Genomic DNA, 17,776 nt, shown 5'->3' with positions numbered 1-17,776 from the left:
TCTGTTTTAGTTTCTGTCACTCTGTCTCTCCCTCCCTCTGGGGGAAGCCATGTCCTGAGCAGCCCATGTGGCAAAGAACTAAACTGTCTTTCCAAAAGGTATGTAAATGAGCATGGACGTGTCTCCTCCAGCCCCATTCCAGTCTTAGAGATACCAGGGACCAGGACAGTCAACAACTAGACTTGAGAGCCTGAGCCGGAAGCACCCAAACAAGACATGTCCGGATTCCCAACCCTCAGAAACCATGTCAGATACAAAAGTTATTTGTTTTAAGATGCTAAATTTGGAGATAACTTGTTGCACAGCAATAGATAACTACTATAGCATCTGAAAGCAAAAATTATTGAATAGTTTTGACATTCATAGACATGTTTTTTGGAACAAAATACAAAAGGAGATTATAATGTCCTCGATCAGTATTTCCATTTAATAAGATAAGATAGCATTCTTTCTGTGTCGATAAGAGCATGATTGTGCAATATTCTGATGCTTCTTGTTTTTCAGTTATTATAGACAGTGCCACAAGGAACATTCTTAACAGCCTGCAGTTTTCAGACTTTATATACTGCCACATTGTTCTCTACAAATGTTGAACCAGATTGTACTTCCCCATGCTCACATTTCTCTACACTCATTTTTCTAACACTTGATTTCTCCAACTTTCTAACTTTTTTATCTTCAGGATTTGGGAGTCTGGCATCTTCTTTTTACTTTTTATTTACTTTACTAACATTATAAAAATAAGTCCACTCTAAAATACCTACTTTTTATTCCCTTTTAAGCATGATATTAGATGCTTTCTGATACTAATTTTTCAGAACTTTTTTTTTTTGCTTATAATTGTTCTCTGCAAGAGAAAAAATTGCTCACTAGTATTGATTTTCTAAGTTTGAGAAAAGAAAACCTTTGCACATATACTTGTGTTTTCTGAACATTAAAAACAAATTAGGCATGTGGTGTGGTGAAAAGATACAAAGGTTTTAGAATCAGACAAATATATTTTACTGCTTCTGATCCTCTGCTTTTATATGTATACATTTGAGATAATAAGAGTGGCATGATACAAACTTGTTGCAAGGATGGAATAAGGTAGAATATGTAAAAAAAAAAAAAATCCCAGAAGAATCATTTATCATTTTTGAAAATGATAAACCTCACACTCATTTAACTTAGTTGCTATCATTAATGTAACCATTTTAATGGTCAATTTAAATATTTGTTGAGCAGAACTTTTTTCTAGGGGTAGGCATGGGAAGACCAAAAAGATTATTAAGATAGTACCTGCCTTGGGATAAGTCCCTTAGTTTTAGCCCAAGGCAAAATGAAATAAGTGCTAAATTATGACAAAAGCTACAAATTTGAAGAAAGAATATTGACTTCTATATCTTAGTTTGTATTTTTGGCTCAGCTGTTTTTTTCAGATAGTTGTATGTTGACTTATATCTACCTATATTAATTCGGTGTATGTTGAAATATAATGATCTGTTCAGCAATTTGAACATCTGATCCACATGGAGCCTGGACATGTCCAAAGGTGGGTCATTTCATCCAGAATGCCAAGATCTTGTAAAAATAACCACGTGATTTAGTTCAGAATCTTTTGAAGGAGTAAAAACATGAGTGGGCTACAGAAATCTCTTTTTCTTCTTAATTTTTCAGTAATGCTCTTTAATTTTTTTCAACCACACATTTTATTTTAGATTTACTTGGCCAACCCTTCGCCTCACATTAGATAGCGCATCGGCCTCTTACCCTAGAGCACAAGTGTTATGGGACTAGTAGTTCACATTCAGAGCTGGAGGGTCAAGACCACTAGTCCTCATGAAAGAATAAGCCTGTACTATTGTCTGATAATGCTTTTCCCTCTTCTGTGTACCCAGAATTAAACTGAAAATGGGGCCGGGAACTGTCCTCCAGTGTGCTGGTGGCCATGGAGGGAGACCAGCCCCATAGTTTCCCTCGAAGCCCCACTTTTCTAATTTTCCAAAATCATGCTGCAAATCTTACTCATTAAGATCACTGCATCATTTTCCCATTAGTAGGGAGAAAAAGTAAACTAATAAACAATGGTTTGGTTTTGAGAATATTCTATTAAGGACTTCTGTCATTGTATGGAGAAAAGTCTATGGGAAATATAAACCCTTGGTAATCAATATATTTAAAAAATGATTGTTTATTTCCAAGTGTGCATAACAAAAATTGGGCAGGTAAAAGGATGAGAATCCAGATGGAATGATAGTCCTAGTTAACTGAGGGCTGATTCATGTTCTATCTCTTAGCACCCATAACCTACTTCTACCACGCTAGTATTTCCCCCACTTAGGGGTATATAAGAATCACCTGGGGAACAGTAATTTTAAAAATCTGATTCATGGTGCTCTGCACCACACTGCAAGGCTGAGTCGAAAGGAAAAGGGAAGTGGTTTGCAAAAGAACATTATTAATCATCCTCAAAATCTAGGGGCAGTAAACTCATTTGGAAACAACTACCCTAAGTTATTTTTCCTTATTCAGAATTTGAGATTTGGGTGGAGAAGAATTGGTGAAGGCTGGAAATAATGTTATCAGAGATGTGACTTTCTAGAACCTTCTGTCTGGAAAGCTATCTACACTTTTTATTGTTGTGGTCAATGTGTCAACTGTGTGTGTGTGTGTGTGTAGCTTTAAAGCTCTTTAGATCATTAAAACATAATAAAGCCAGAGTACTTCTGTAAAGACTATCTTTCTAACAAATGATGCCAGCTGTTTTGTTTGTTATAATTTTAAACTGGTAACATCTTTGCTTAGGTCACCAGGTGGGGTTTTGAAATCTTCTCTGATTTCTTATCTGTGAAAAATGAGAACTGAGTTAGTCATTGAATGGCACACATGGCACATGCTGGAGATAGGGCTGCCATAATCTCCATCATTTGGGAACTACAAGAGTTCACTAGATAGCTGGTAGATCCAGAGAGGGTCTTGGAAATGCCTTTGTCAACAAACCCAGAGACAGGAAAAACTGCTGCTTTGCTTGTACTTCTCTGAGAGTTTGAGGGTGGAGACAGGAACAGAGGGTAAGAGCAGCTGGGTTGTGTTTGTTACATTTTTTAAAGCCAAAACAGTGGCCTGAATAGCAGATGTTTTACTAAAGATCTCATGGCACAGAAATGCCAAGAGCTTTGTTCCAGAGGCAGATCATTAAAGATAAGAAACGGGATTAGAAACCAGATTTCCTGAGTTCCTTCTTTGCATTGATATTGATGCATCTTCTTCCTCCTGTGGTCAAGTTGGGTTGGGAAAATGATCAAAAGACCAGGACCATCTGATGGAGGGGCCTTTGTATCTTCGGAATATGGGTGCTGCCTATGCAAAGGCCACCTTTGCAAAACAGTGGCTCCCTCTCTGTTGACTGGTACTTGAAATTCCTTTTGTGAGGAACATGCTCCCATTTCCCATTCCAATTTTGGGAACATATCTACTAAGATAAGGCTTAAATTCCTGCAACTCCACAGAAAAGGAAAGAGTAACTGACCACCACTTCACAGTGAGCTATACACGGTGACTGAGGAAGTGGTGGATGTTGGTCTGGAGAGACCCCAGAATGGACAGGCGGCAAGATCTGAGGCTGACTGTGCCTGCTTCCCGGGGGTGCAGTGCTCCCAGTCCTTAGCTCAGCACGTTCTTCTTTGTTGTTGCTGGTCATAGGAAATGTTTCTGTTCTGTGATGTTTTCCTCTCATACTTTCTTCTCTACCCTGTAGCAACCCAGTTGCATTTTCTCTTTTCCCCTCACTTCTGACTTTCTTTATCTTTCTCTTATAGAGAGAATGCTAAATTCTCTTCCTATGGAAACCTATTATAGGGAGGGAATGGGAAGGAAAGAAGAAGGGAAGTGAAGAGCAAGGAAAGGAACAGGAAATAGTATTCTTTTTTTTTTTAAGATTTTATTTATCCATTTGACAGAGATCACAAGTAGGCAGGGGGGGGGGGCGGGGAAGGGACGCAGGCTCCCTGCTGAGCAGAGAGCCAGATGCTGGGCTCGATCCCAGGACCCTGGGACCATGACCTGAGCCGAAGGCAGAGGCTTTAACCCACTGAGCCACCCAGGCACCCCTAGGAAATAGTATTCTTGATTACTACATGGAGGTGCAGTCATTTCCTTTGGAGTGTGAGAGCTAGCCTTCCCTCTTTCCTCTTTGTAACTTCTTTCTCTGAGAAAGTGAGAAACTTGGCTTTCATTGTTTATTCTATGTTTACTTATTTGATCTTCCCTGGGGTACACAGTAAGTAATTTCAGAATTGCTAACCCATACCTCTGTGAAAAAGACATTTACTAACTAGAATATTCTTCTTCTGGCTTGTAATATTTAATCAAAGTAGTACTTCTAAAGTTGCTTTTAGTTTGGTTCCTTTTCCACAACCTTTAGTGAGATTGTGTTATTTATTTGTAACATAAGTTCGTTTGTTCCTATTTGTTTCTGCTTTGGGATCTCACTACATACTGGTTGATTTTTGCCTATTCGTGGTTTGGCTATGTAAAACACTACTAAGTTTCTTGGACTTAAAGCTTTTAGAAAGGTATACTCATCCCTTTTTCTATTTCTTCCCTTTTTTTCCCTCTAAATACCTGTAGATGTCCTTTACTTAAATTTAGTTTTTGGCTTCTCTTTCCTTTATTTCTCTCACCCAAATAAGCAGGAACACGTGTAATTTTCTTATATTGCTTTCTCGGTTACATGAAGGATAGCATGCCACATATACTCCTCTGTCCTTTTTTCCCCACTTAACAGTAGTATGTTTTGAGAATTACTCTATATTACTTCATAGAGATCTATCTCATTTAAATTTTTTAACTTTAATGTTAATGTTTTAATGTTTAATTTTAATTTTAATGTTCAGTTAGCTAACATACAATACATCGTAAGTTTTTGTTGTAGTGTTCAATGATTCATTAGTTGCATCTAACATTTTTTTAAGTAGCAGCAGAATAATACACTGTGGATGTGCCATAGCCTACTTAACCTCTTTCTAATGCATGGACAATTATCTTCCTCCCAATAGTTTGCAACCAGAAATAATGCTACGTGAATAACCTTACACATATAAATTTTAGTATTGCTTAATGTGTATCTTCAGGGCTGGTTTCTTCAAATTTGACTGCTGGGTCCAAAGTAAATGCATATGTAGTGTGGTTAGGTATTGTCAAATTCTGCTTCTTGTACCAGTTTGCATCCCTACCCTGCCCCCACCACCATTGTTTGTTTTTTCACAACCTCATCAACAGAACATATTCTTAGAGCTTTTTTTACCCCAATTTGATAGATGAGAAATGGTTTCTCTGTGTTGGTCTAGATTTTCTCCAACTGTGAGTTTGAACAGTTTTCCATGAGTGTGGGGCCAGTTTAACATATTTATCATGTATTGTCTATTCATATCATTTTCCATTTATCCATAGGGCTTTTGGTATTTTGTCCTTCCATTTTTAAGAATGCTTTATATATTAAGGATCTTAGCTCTTTGTCATATTGCAGTTTTTTTCCCAGTTTGTCACCTGTTCTTTTGACTTTGCTTATAGTGATTTTTGCTATGCAAAAAACATTTTTTTAACTCTTACGTAGTTAACTGTAATAATATTTGCTGTTATTGTTTCTGGATTTTAACTAACAGAAAGCCATTCCCTGCATTTAGGTTAAAAGGAAAGTGATCACATGGAAACCTCAATCTTAATGTCATTAGGAATCCAGCAGATGGGATTTGGCACTATCAGAAAGACTGGAAGTTGAAAGAGGGGGGGAATAACAGAGAGGGCAACTTCACAATATGTGTATGAACATTACTCAGATCATTAACTCATTTTTGAAATATGCATGGATGGACAAGACCACAAAGAGGTCCAGGGATTTTTAATTTGGAAGGCTTAAAGAGCTGAACAGAAAATTCAACTGTTGCCTGCTACATGGTAAGCAGAATTTGTAGTTTGAATCCTGCCAAGTTACATGGGTGAAGTCAAGTCAATGGCTTTCCACTGAAGCCCCAGGAGGGCTATCCCTTATGTATAAGACTATGTCCCAGGAAAAAGAATTTACCCAAGGACTAAAGGTAAAATTAAAACAAACAAAAGGCAAAACCAAAACAATTCTTCCTGGCAAAGTATGAAACAGCTTCTACAAATTCAAGTTTATCTGCTTGTGAGTTAACTGGGAAAAAAATTCAACACTCTTTAGAGGAAGATAATAGGATCCAGAATGAGTATTCTTTAAAGTGTCCAATATACAATAAAATGTTATCAGACATGTGAAGAAATTGGAACATATAATGCATAATCAAGAGAAAAACCAGTCAATAGAAAAAGACATAAAATGACCTAGATGTTGAAATTAGAAGAAAAGGGTTTTTGAAAACATAATGAATGTAATAAAGAGTGAACAAAATAGGGGTGCTTAGGTGGCTCAGTCCGTTAAGCATCTGACTCTTGATTTTGGCTCTGGCCATGATCTCCAGGTCATGAGATGGAGCCTCATGTCAGGCTCCACACTCAGCATGGAGCTTGCTTGAAATTCTCTCTCTCCCTCTCCCTCTGCTCCTCCTCCAGGCCATGCTCTATCTCTCTCAAACAAACCTTTTTTGAAACAAAAGTATAGGTAAATATTAGTGACACTTTTCCTTTGTATCTTAAACTTTTTATAATTCAATTAGCTGTTTAAAGCAAAACTAATTATGGTTATTTAGTGTTTTTAAAGTGCATAAAAGTATATGCTATATATTGTCATATGGCAAGAATAACACAAAAGATGAGAAGTAGTATACATGGAATTATATTATTATAATGTTCTTATATTATACATGAAGTGTTATTAGTTAAAGGTAGACTATTATAAGTAAAGAATATATATTCTAATAGAGAAGCTACACTGGGGCAAAAACAAAACTCTTTAATTAATCCAGAAGAAGTCATGGAAGGAAGAACAAAAATTAAAGACCTGAGGAGATAGTCTACAAGTAGACTTATGCCCAACACTAATTACCTGTAAATGGACTGAACTTTCCAATTAAAAGGCAAACATTGTCACAGAGGGTTAGAAATAAACAAGTTCCATTTATATGCTTTAAAGGTTAAGACAGATGAGAAAAAGATATAGCAAGCAGCTAGAACATAAGAGAGCCTATATTAATATCAGATAAAACAAACTTTAAGACAAAGACTATTACTAAGGATAAAGAAGGTTATTTCATGGTGATTTAAAGATCACTTTGTCAAGAGGAGAGAACAGGGGCACTTAGGTGGCTCAGTTGGTTATGTGTCCAATTCTTGGTTTTAGCTCAGGTCATGATCCTCAGGGTTATGAGGCTCAGCCCTACATTGGGCTCCCTGCTGAATGTGGAGCCTGCTTAAGATTGTCTCTCTTCCACTCCCTCTTCCTCTCCCCATGCCCCACCACCCAGCTCTTGATTTCTCCCTCTCTAAAAAAGAGAGAGAAAGAGAGAGAGAGAATAACCAGAAATAGATATACACCATTAAAATATTTGAAGCAGAAATTGACAGAACTCAAAGGAGGAGTAGAGAAATCCTGTAATTGATGAAACAAGTAGACAGAAATTCAGTATGGCTACAAAAATATGAACAACACTATCATCCATCTGACCTATTTAGCATTTATAGGCATTTATTGAAAACTAGACCCAGAGACTAGAGTGCTATCCATAAGACAGCTCTCAATAATATCAGTCAATAATTTTTTAAAGATAATCATTTATTTATTTGGGGGAAGGGGAGAGAGAGAGGAAGTGCATGAATGGGGGAGAGAGGCAGAGGGAGAAAGGAAAGCAGACTTATTGCTGAGTGAGGAGCCCAATGCCTCCCAATCCCATGACCCTGAGATCATGACCTGAGTCACCCTGGCACCCCTCAGTCAATAAATTTTTTAAAAGATTGAAATAATACAGAATGTTTTTTCTATCAACAATGGCATTAAATTAGAGATCAATAACAAAAAGATATCTGGAAAATCTCCCAAATATATGAACATTAAGGAACACATTTCTAAATAATCTGTGAATCAGAGAAATCTGTGAATCAATGAAAGAATTACTATGGTAATTGGAAAATATTCCAAACCAAATGATAATGAAAACACAACATATCAGATTTTGTAGGGTGTAGTGAAATTTCCTTACAGGGACATTTATACCTTGAATTGCTTATCTTAGAAAGTAAAAAAGATCTTAAGTAAATGAAATAAGCTTCTACCTTAAAAAGTTAGAAAAAGAACAAAATAAGTAGAATAAAGGTGATAATAAAGATTAAGAAGACATTAACATAGTAGAAAACAAACTATATAGAAAATCAAGAAATCTGAAAGTGGGGGGGTCTGGGTGGCTCAGTGGGTTAAGCTTCTGCCTTCCACTCAGGTCATGATCCAGGGTCCTGGGATCAAGCCCTGCATTGGGCTCTCTGCTCAGCAGGGAGCCTGCTTCCCCCTCTCTCTCTCTGCCTGCCTCTCTGCCTACTTGTGATCTCTGTCTGTCAAATAAATAAATAAAATCGTTTAAAAAAAAAAGAAATCTGAAAGTGTCTTCTTTAAAATGATCGATAAAATTAATTAATCCATAGCAGGATTGATCAAGAGAAAAAGAGATAAAACACTAACAATATTAAGAATGAAAGAAGAGACATTGCAAAATACAAGACAGATGTTAAAAATACAAAAAGGAATATTATGAACAATTTTATGCAAATAAATTCAAGAACTTAGAACAAATTCCTGGAAAAATACAACTTTCAAAAGCAAGCAAAAAATGGAAGATCTAAAAATATCTATTAAATGAATTTAATTTGTAATGGAAATATTCCACAAAGAGAACTCTAGGTCCAGATGGTTCTTCTGTTGAATCCTATCAGAATTTAAAGATTAAAAAAAAAAAACACCAGTCTTACACAGAACTCTTTCAAAAACCATGACTGATGATACCAAGAATAATGAGTACATTACAAAAAACTAAATCAATATTCTTCATGAATATAGGTAGATATGTATAATAAAATGTTAATGATTAAATCGAGCAATATGTAAAAAAGGAAAATACATCACTAAGTGGTATTTATTCCAGGAATGCAGAGTTGATTTAACATTTAAATATGTTTGTCAATGAAAATTACAATATTGACAAAATAAAGGAGAAATATTGCATGATTATATAGTGCAGAAAAGAATTTTGGTAATATCCAACATGAGTTCATGCTAAAAAGTCTTAGAAAATTAGGGATAGAAAGTGGTTTCTTCTTTTGAAAGAGCATATTTGTAGTAAACCTATAGTTGACATCATAGCTAATGGAGAAATATTGCACATTTTCCTTCATGAGATAGAGAACAAGGTAAGAATGTTCACTTTTATCACTTCTGTTTGACATTACCCTGGATATCCTAAGGCAGGGAAAATAAATAAATGACATAAAGATTATAAAGGAAGAAATAAGTCTATCTTAATTTGAAATTATTGTTTACATAGAAAATATGAAAGAACTTACAAAAAAAGAGAGAAAAACCCCAAATCCTACCAAAACTAATAAATCGATATGAGGTTATAGGATATAACTCAATATGCAAAATAAATATCTTCTTATATACCATCAATAAAAATTGGAAAACAAAGTGTAAAAATGAAATATACAATATCATTTAAGAAATGAATTCTTATGAATACATTTAACAAGAAAAATTCAAGCAATGCAAAATCTGTACCTTGAAAACTAGAAACATTGCAGAAGGTAATTGAAGAAAGCCTAAATAAATGCAAAAGTATATGTGTGTACATGGAAAAACTCAATATCGCTATGATGTACGTTCTCCTGAAATTGGCCTATAGATTCAACACCACCTCAAATGTCTCAGCAGGAACTTTTGTACAAACTCACAAGCTGATGTAACAATTCATACAGAAATACAAATGGCCTAAAATAGCCAAAACGACTATGAGAAAGTTGAAGAAATGTGGAGGCCTGGCATGACCTGATTTCAAAGTTTCTGCTAATTCTCCAGTAATCCAGACAGTATGGGTTTGGTGTCAGGACAAACAAACAGATCGATGGAACACTGGAGAGTCCAGAAACTGACCCACACATACATGTTAATTTGATTTTTGACAAGGGTACAAAGGAAATCAAGTAATGAAAATGTAATCTTTTCAACAAATTGTACAGGAAACTATATATCTGAGTGGAAACTAGATATCTGAGTGGGGGGAAAAATGAGCCTTGACTTACTCCCTGTATAATGCACAAAAATTAATTTGAGATTGATAATAGACTCTAAGTGGAAGTGCAAACTATAAAACTTGCAAAGGGGAAAAACATAGGAGGATATTTCTGTGGAATTAGAGTAAACCAAGAATTCTTAGAAAGGAGGTAAGAAGCACTGACCATTAATTAAATATTAATTGACTGGATTTTTTTTTCAAAATTAAAAATTTGTAGGAAAACCAGAAAGCAAACCTTCAAAACCTTGGAGAAATTATTTACAATACATGTATCTGACAAAAGACTTTTTTAACCTAGGGGTGCGTGGGTGGCTCAGTCGGTTAAGCATCTGCCTTCAGCTCAGGTCATGATAACCAGGTCCTGGGATCCAGCACCACATCGGGCTCCCGGCTCAGGGGCAAGTCTACTTCTCCTTCTGCCTCTCCTCCTGCTTGTGATTTCACTTTCTCTCTCTCTCTCTCTCTCTCTCTCTCTCATGAATAAATCTTTAAGAAAAAAAAGAAGATTTTTATTCAGAATGCATAAAGAACTACAACTCAATAATGTAAAGAAACAATCCAAAAAAAAAATGTACACAGAAGACTTGAAAAGACACTTCAGAAAAGAAGATAAAAGAAAGGTAATGAGCCCATGAAACCTTGCTCAACCATATTAGTCATCAGGGAAATAGAAATTAAAACCACAGTGAAATACCACGCCACCCACTGAAGTGGGTTGAACTAGAGCCAACTGATGACACTCGATCCTGATGACAGTGTGGAGCGACGAGAAAGTGCATTGCTGTTGGTAGCATAAAAGGGCAGTGACAGAAAGCTTGGCATTTCCTTAAAAGGTTAAATACACACCTAGCCCAAGACCAGCAATCCCGTCCCTAGGTATTTACCCAAGAGAGATGCAAGACTGCTCACAAGAAGATTTGTACAATAACGTTTACAGCAGCTTTATCAATAACAACCCCAAATTGGAAACAACCCAGATGTTCATCAATATGAGACTTGAATAAACCAGTTGTGGTATATTCATACAGTGAAATTCTACTCAGCAAAATAAAAGAGATAAACCACCATTAATATGCAACAACATAAGTGAATTTATAGATGTTATGTTTAAAGAATCCTGCCGCGAAGGAGTTAATAATATGACTTACGTGTATGCCATTCATTTAATAAGGGGCAAAGGTAGTTGATGGTGTTATGGGGATCACAGACCTGTAGGGTATGGTGTTGACTGGGAGGGAGTAGAAAGCGGGAAATTTCTGTTTCTTTGTCCAGGTGGTTAAAGGGGTGTATACACACTGTTAGAAATCATCAAGACATGGGGCGCCTGGGTGGCTCAGTGGGTTAAGCCTCTGCCTTCGGCTCCGGTCATAATCTCAGGGTCCTGGGATCGAGCCCTGCATCGGGCTCTCTGCTCAGCAGGGAGCCTGCTTCCCACCCGCCCCCCCTCCCCCCCGCCTGCCTCTCTGCCTACTTGTGATCTCTCTCTCTCCCTGTCAAATAAATAAATAAAATCTTAAAAAAAAAAAAAAAAAGAAATCATCAAGATGTAAACTTATGATTTATGCATGTGATACATCTGGCTGTATGCATTTTATACCTCAGTTAAAACATTTAAAGATAGAATTTAAACAGTGCCTTCTGGCATTGAGATGGGCTGTTCCTGGTACGTGCATTTCATCATCTGTTCGTATGAAGCTGGAAACTTAGCAGCTTCCAACAGGAGGCCTCAGCTGCTGAATCTTGGTGTTGTAATTGAGGGAAAGAAGAAACAGCTAATGACAACAATTACCACGTGTCAGTTTTATGCTAGACACCTTTCAATGCCATACCAAAACACAGGGGAAGGTGCCCGGCTAGCTAGCAGCATGGAATCTGGAAAACAGATTGTGGTGACAGATGATGGGTGATCCAGTGGCCGGGATCACAGGCATCTGACAAAAGGTGAGCTGTTGAGAGCTGGTTCTGGAGGCAGGTAGATACGCCTTAGAGGTTCTGAACCTTCTATCCAGGGATCTTGAGGTCTGGGAGGCTGGACCGCAGGAAGCAGGGCCCTGGCTAAGGTGGAAGACCCAGTCACGGACATGCGGGCAAGTCACCCAGACAGGACAAAGGGACGAGACAGAACTTAGGTTCAGAGAAAGTCAAATCTATGACGACATGTGCCAAACTCTGGGCTCATTTTTGAAGAGCACAGCACAGCTTTCTGTGCCAACAACGCTCTTGCAGACGTGGTGGACGTTCCTAAAACCCACTGGACTTTCTGCAAGAAGTGTGGCAAGCACCAACCCCACAAAGCGACACAGTACAAGAAAGGAAAAGATTCTCTTTATTCCCAGGGAAAGCGGTGTTATGACAGGAAGCAGAGTGGCTATGGTGGGCGGGCAAAGCCTATTTTCTGGAAAAAGGCAAAAACTACAAAGATTGTGCTGAGGCTTGAGCCCAGTTGCAGATCTAAGAGAATGCTGGCTATTAAGAGATGCAAACATTTTGAACTGGGAGGTGATAAGAAAAGAAAGAGCAAGTGATCCAGTTCTAAGCTTCATATTTTATTATATTATGAAGACAATAAAATCTTGAGGTTATGTTCACTTCAAAAAAAAAAAGCATAGCACAGAAATTACATTTTTGTAGTTGATGGCACACTGATTACTAGTGAATTTGACTTGGGTGTAAGGGGTTGAATACTGAACAGCAGTTTCTTTTACAATTTTGTCTAGAGTGGTTTATTCTAGCTTTGTGAACATCATGTAAATTTAAGGTCCACAATGTGATGCTTTGATACACATATATATTGTGAAATGATTACTGTAATAGTGTTAATTAACACACATATTGCCTTACATGAGTAGATTTTTGCAAGGGGAGGGGGATATGAGACATTTAAGGTCCAGTCCTGTAGTTAGCAGCCTTTAAACATGTAATGCAGTATTGTTAACTTTTGCCACTATGCTGTGCATTGGATCTCCAGAACTTACTCTTCTTATACCTGAGAGTTGGCACCCTGTGACCCTCTTCACCCATTTCTTCCACCCCAACCCCTGGCAGCCACCATCTACTCTGTTTCTGTGACTCTAGCTTTTTTATATTCCACATAAAAATAAGTTCATATAGTATCTGTCTTTCTATCTCTGACTTATTTTACTTAGCCCACAAGGTCCATCCGTTTTGCAAATGGCCAGATTTCCTTCTTTTTCACTGCTGAATAATTTTCCGTTGTTTCTATATGCCCATCTTTATCCATTCCTCCAGAGATACACACATAGGTTGCTTCCATGTCTTGGCTTGTGTGAATAATACTGCAATGAACATAGGAGTACAGATAGTGATTTCATTACTTTCAGATGCATGCCGGAAGTGGGATTGCTGGATGATGTGGTAGTTCCATTTTTAATTTCTTGAAGACCCTCCATACTGTTTTCCATGGTGGCTGCACCAATTTACATTCCCACCAATAGTTCACAGTGATTCCCTTTTCTTGCCAACACTTACTATCTCTTGTCTTTCTGACACTAGCCATTCTGACAGGTTGAGGCGATATCTCATTGTCATTTTGATTTGCATTTCCCTGATGCACAATGACACTGAACATCTTTTCATGTGTCTGTTGCCCATGGGTCTGTCTTCTTTGGAAAATGTCTATTGAGGTCCTCTGCCTATTTCTTAAACAGGCAGAATTTTTTTTTTTTTTTTTGCTAATAAGTTGTATGGGTTCCTTATATATTTTGGATATTAACACCTCATCACATAGATGGTTTGCAAATATTTTCTCCCATTCCATAGATTGTCGGTTCATTTTTTGTTGTTGATGTGGTTTGTGCAGAAGCTTTTTAATTTAAAGTAGTTTCACTTGTCTGTTTTTGTTTTTGTTGCCTGTGTTTTGATATCATATCCAAAAAATCATTACCAAGACCAATGTCAAAGAGATTTTTCCGTATGTTTCCTTCTAGGTGTTCTATGTTTTCAGGTCTTATATTTGAGTCTTGATTGCATTTTGAGTTAATTTTGGGAGTGGTGTAAGAGAAGTGTCCAAATTCATTCTTCTGCCTGTGGTTATCCAGTTTTCCCAATACCAGTTGTTGAAAAGATTATCCCTTCCCCGCAGAGTACTTTTGGCTCTATATGACTGTATATGGTGGTGGGGGAGGGGCGGTGTTTTCCGGTCTCTTAATTCTGTTCCATTGGTCTACACGTCCTTTTTTATGCCAGTATCGTGTTGTTTTGATGACTGTGGTTTTGTTTGAAATCAGGAAGTGTGATATCTTCATTCTTTCTCAGGATTGCTTTGACTATTCAGGGTCTTTGTGGTTCCACATGAATTTTAGGATCGTTTTTTCTATTTTCTGAGCCCAATACCATTAGAATTTTGATAGGCATTGCATTGTATCTAGAGGGCTCTGGGTTGTATGGACATGTAAACAATATTAGTTCTTCTGTTCCATGGACACATGAGATATCCTTCTTTCCACTTATTTGTGTCTTCAATTTCTTTCATCAGTGTCTTTTAGTTTTAGATGTACAGATCCTTCACCTCCTTGGTTAAATTTATTCCTAAGTATTTTACTGTCTTTTGATGCTACCGTAAATGGGATTATGTGTGTTAATTTTTCAGATATTTTGTTTTTTGTGCATAGATACTCGACTGATTTCTCTATCAGTTTGATTGTGTAACCCACAACGTTACTGAATTTGTTTATTCTAATGGCTTTTTCGTGGAGTCTTTGGGATTTTCTATATATAAGATCATATCATCTGCAAATAGAGATAATTTTGCTTCTTCTTTTCTAGCTTAGATCCCTTTCACTTCTTTTTCTTGCCTTATTGTTCTGGCTAGGACTGCTAGTGTTTCCTCAGTAGGAGTGGTAAGAGTTGGTACCTTGCCTTGTTCCTGACCTTAGAAGAAAAGCTTTTAGCCTTCCACTGAGTTGAGTATGATGTTAGCTTTGGCTTGAGCAACAGTTTCTTGAGGTTCTCTGTGAGTAGGGGGAAGGCTTATCCAGAGGTTCAGTGCTGCTGGAGACTGTAGTATTGTGGTAAACAAGAATGAACCTATTATTCTATTTCATTCTGCTTTTCCACACAGCCAATAGGCAGAGACCCCCATGGTCATCTGGGATCAAGGACATTCTTTAAGTTGCTACTGTAACGAATGGTAGTCTAAAGCCCAATGCTTTGCAATAGAGCCAACAACCTGATTGCCAGAAAGGGGAAATAGTAAAGTTATCAGACCACAGGGGCCTCCATCAGGCTGAGGCACTAGGTTTGGAACACACAGGGGAGGAATGACACGAGGACACCATTTCTCCTGGTATTCTAATAATGTAATGGAAGGAGTCAGATACGTCCCATGAAGGACTTAACATCTCCTAGTCCGGCCTCTCCACTGAGGCAGCGCTAAGTCCAGCCCATCCACCAGCTAGCTTAGTGGCTTGGTGGTGGGAATGGACAGTCAGGCATTGACCTATAATTTCATGTGGCAGCTCTTGGTGATCTGTTGCCCTTCCTTCCCTGTTTGCCAGCAACTCAGGCTATTGGAATAGGCTGTTTTGTTGTTGCTGTTTTTAATTTCCAGTGTTAATTCCTCTCTTTCTCACCAGTACCTCAAATCCCTCTCCCTCCCAGACCACAGAAGCTCACACAGAGGTGGTCTCGACATTCTGCAAAGTGTGCTGTTTAGTATTCTTGAAAGGTTAGCCAGAAATAAAAAGCCTCTTCCTGACAGTGAAATAAAAATATTTCATTGGAACTTCAGATATATATTTACATAAACAATTGGGGAAAAAAGAGAGAGAGAAAACCTATAAAGATGTTTATTTTTACTAAATAGTTCCTTGTTTAAAAGATATTTCTGTGCCCTAGTACACCAGTCATTGTGCGAGTCTGGAACTGTAGAGATGACCAAGGCATGATGGCTGTCCTCCATGTTCTCAGCTTGGGACGGGAGATGGCAGGAACGTGGGTCAAGGGGAAGTGCATAGAGAGGAATCTGGAGCAGAGGGAGGGCTGCCGCATTCTGTGGGTAAGGGTGGCCCATGGAATCTAGTGTCCATCCCCGGGGAGTGGTGGGCAGGACCTTCCAGGCAAGACATGGGATGTGAGTGAGCAACTGGCATATTCAGGCTGAGCCTCAAGCTGGTCCACATCCCAGGTCCTGGGCTAGAGAAGCTAGCAAGAGAGTGACTATGGTAGTCTGTAGGCCCTCAAGGCACTGAGCCTCGTGTCCCCTGCTTACAGGCCCAAGATCCCTCTACCTTCCCTGCAGGTGACAGGACTATGGCCTGAGCACACTGGTGTCAGGAAGATCATTCTGGAGTCAGTGCTGTGAGGGTGACCCTTTAGAAGGCCACAGTAACCATCATCCCAGAGGAGTTAAGACCCAGCCTGAGCCGTGGGGTGATGACAGTGAGCATGAAGGGTGGTCGGTGAAACTTGGGATGGTCTGATGGGGGAGAAAGCCAAAGATGGGGTCAGGGGTGGTCCCAGGGCTCCAGCTCGTGCACCAGGAGGATAGGATTCTACTCCTGGAAAAAAAAACACAGAGTGCTAAGGAATTCCAAACTGCAGTGGGTTCTGTGCTCTGCAAATCCCTCATGGGGTAGGCTTTCTGTATGCTGTACCCCTTGCCTTTTACTCGCGGCCCTGAGACTGCCTCTTCCCACTGAGCTGCTGCAGAGATTCAGGAAACAAAGCTCTTGAGGCCTAATGTCTTTCACATATTAAATGTACATCGTTCTGCCTTCTGTCCGCTCTAAGCAGTCACTAAGGGCAGTCAGGTTCCATAACACCGTCTTCAGTTAAATGTGAAGATTGTATTATTGAAACAAGATCTTTCCAGCTGATTGTACTCCAAATACATGCTTTGGTGCCTGTAAAATCTATTTAAGGTCTCCTGATTCCCCCCTTCTCTTGCTCCATCCACCAGAACTGTTAGAAGGAACTTTTAAAATGAGGAAGTGATTAAGAAAGGGAAAAGCTATCAAACATTTGTTTATTTACAGATCCCGTTGTTGGGAATTATCAAGATTGATTTCAGGAGCATAGAGTTCAAATGAATGCTAAATGACCAAAGAGAATGTATCATCCGACAATCATTTTCTATTCTGAAAGGCTAAGTAATGAGAAGCAGACTCTTAATTTAACACAAAAAGGAAAAAGGAGGAGAAATTAGGAAGTAATACATTCAATTATAGGAGCCCTTTGCCAAGATCCTATTGATTTCATGTTCTGACAATTTCAGTTAAGCCTTAGCAGGGGAAAGATTTAGCAACCGGTCAGATCAAACATGTGTGGCCCCCCACTCCTGGAACTAGTGTGTGTGTAACAAAAATAGGGCTTCGCTAGGAATGGGCTCCATCTTTGGGGTCTGTTCATATTGTAAGGCCCAAGACCGGAGCTTGGAGAACATTGCAGTGAGGGAAGGGGCTGCAAACACCTGGGCAGACCCCAGAAAATCCGACCCAACCCCATAACTGTGGTGCAGGGAGAGGCGGACCAGGAGCCTTGTGTCCTGTTTTTGTGAAGACCCCACTCTGCTGAATTCCCTCTTA

The 17,776-nt window shown here is 38.5% G+C and overlaps 1 protein-coding gene and 1 pseudogene across 2 annotated transcripts in view; both read left to right on the top strand.

Annotated features, from left to right (window-relative positions):
* Positions 1–17,776, top strand: part of ACOXL (acyl-CoA oxidase like) — a 132,298-nt gene that overhangs the window by 36,895 nt on the left and 77,627 nt on the right. The window lies entirely within an intron of this gene.
* On the top strand, positions 11,882–12,768 carry LOC308349859 (large ribosomal subunit protein eL42-like; annotated as a pseudogene). Its single transcript has 2 exons — positions 11,882–12,135; positions 12,427–12,768. The product of its transcript is annotated as a large ribosomal subunit protein eL42-like (transcript).

The sequence above is a fragment of the Martes martes genome, assembly GCF_963455335.1.
Source record: "Martes martes genome assembly, chromosome: 9".
In the NCBI taxonomy this organism is placed as follows: domain Eukaryota; kingdom Metazoa; phylum Chordata; class Mammalia; order Carnivora; family Mustelidae; genus Martes; species Martes martes.
This window is presented reverse-complemented; position numbering and strand designations above follow the sequence as displayed.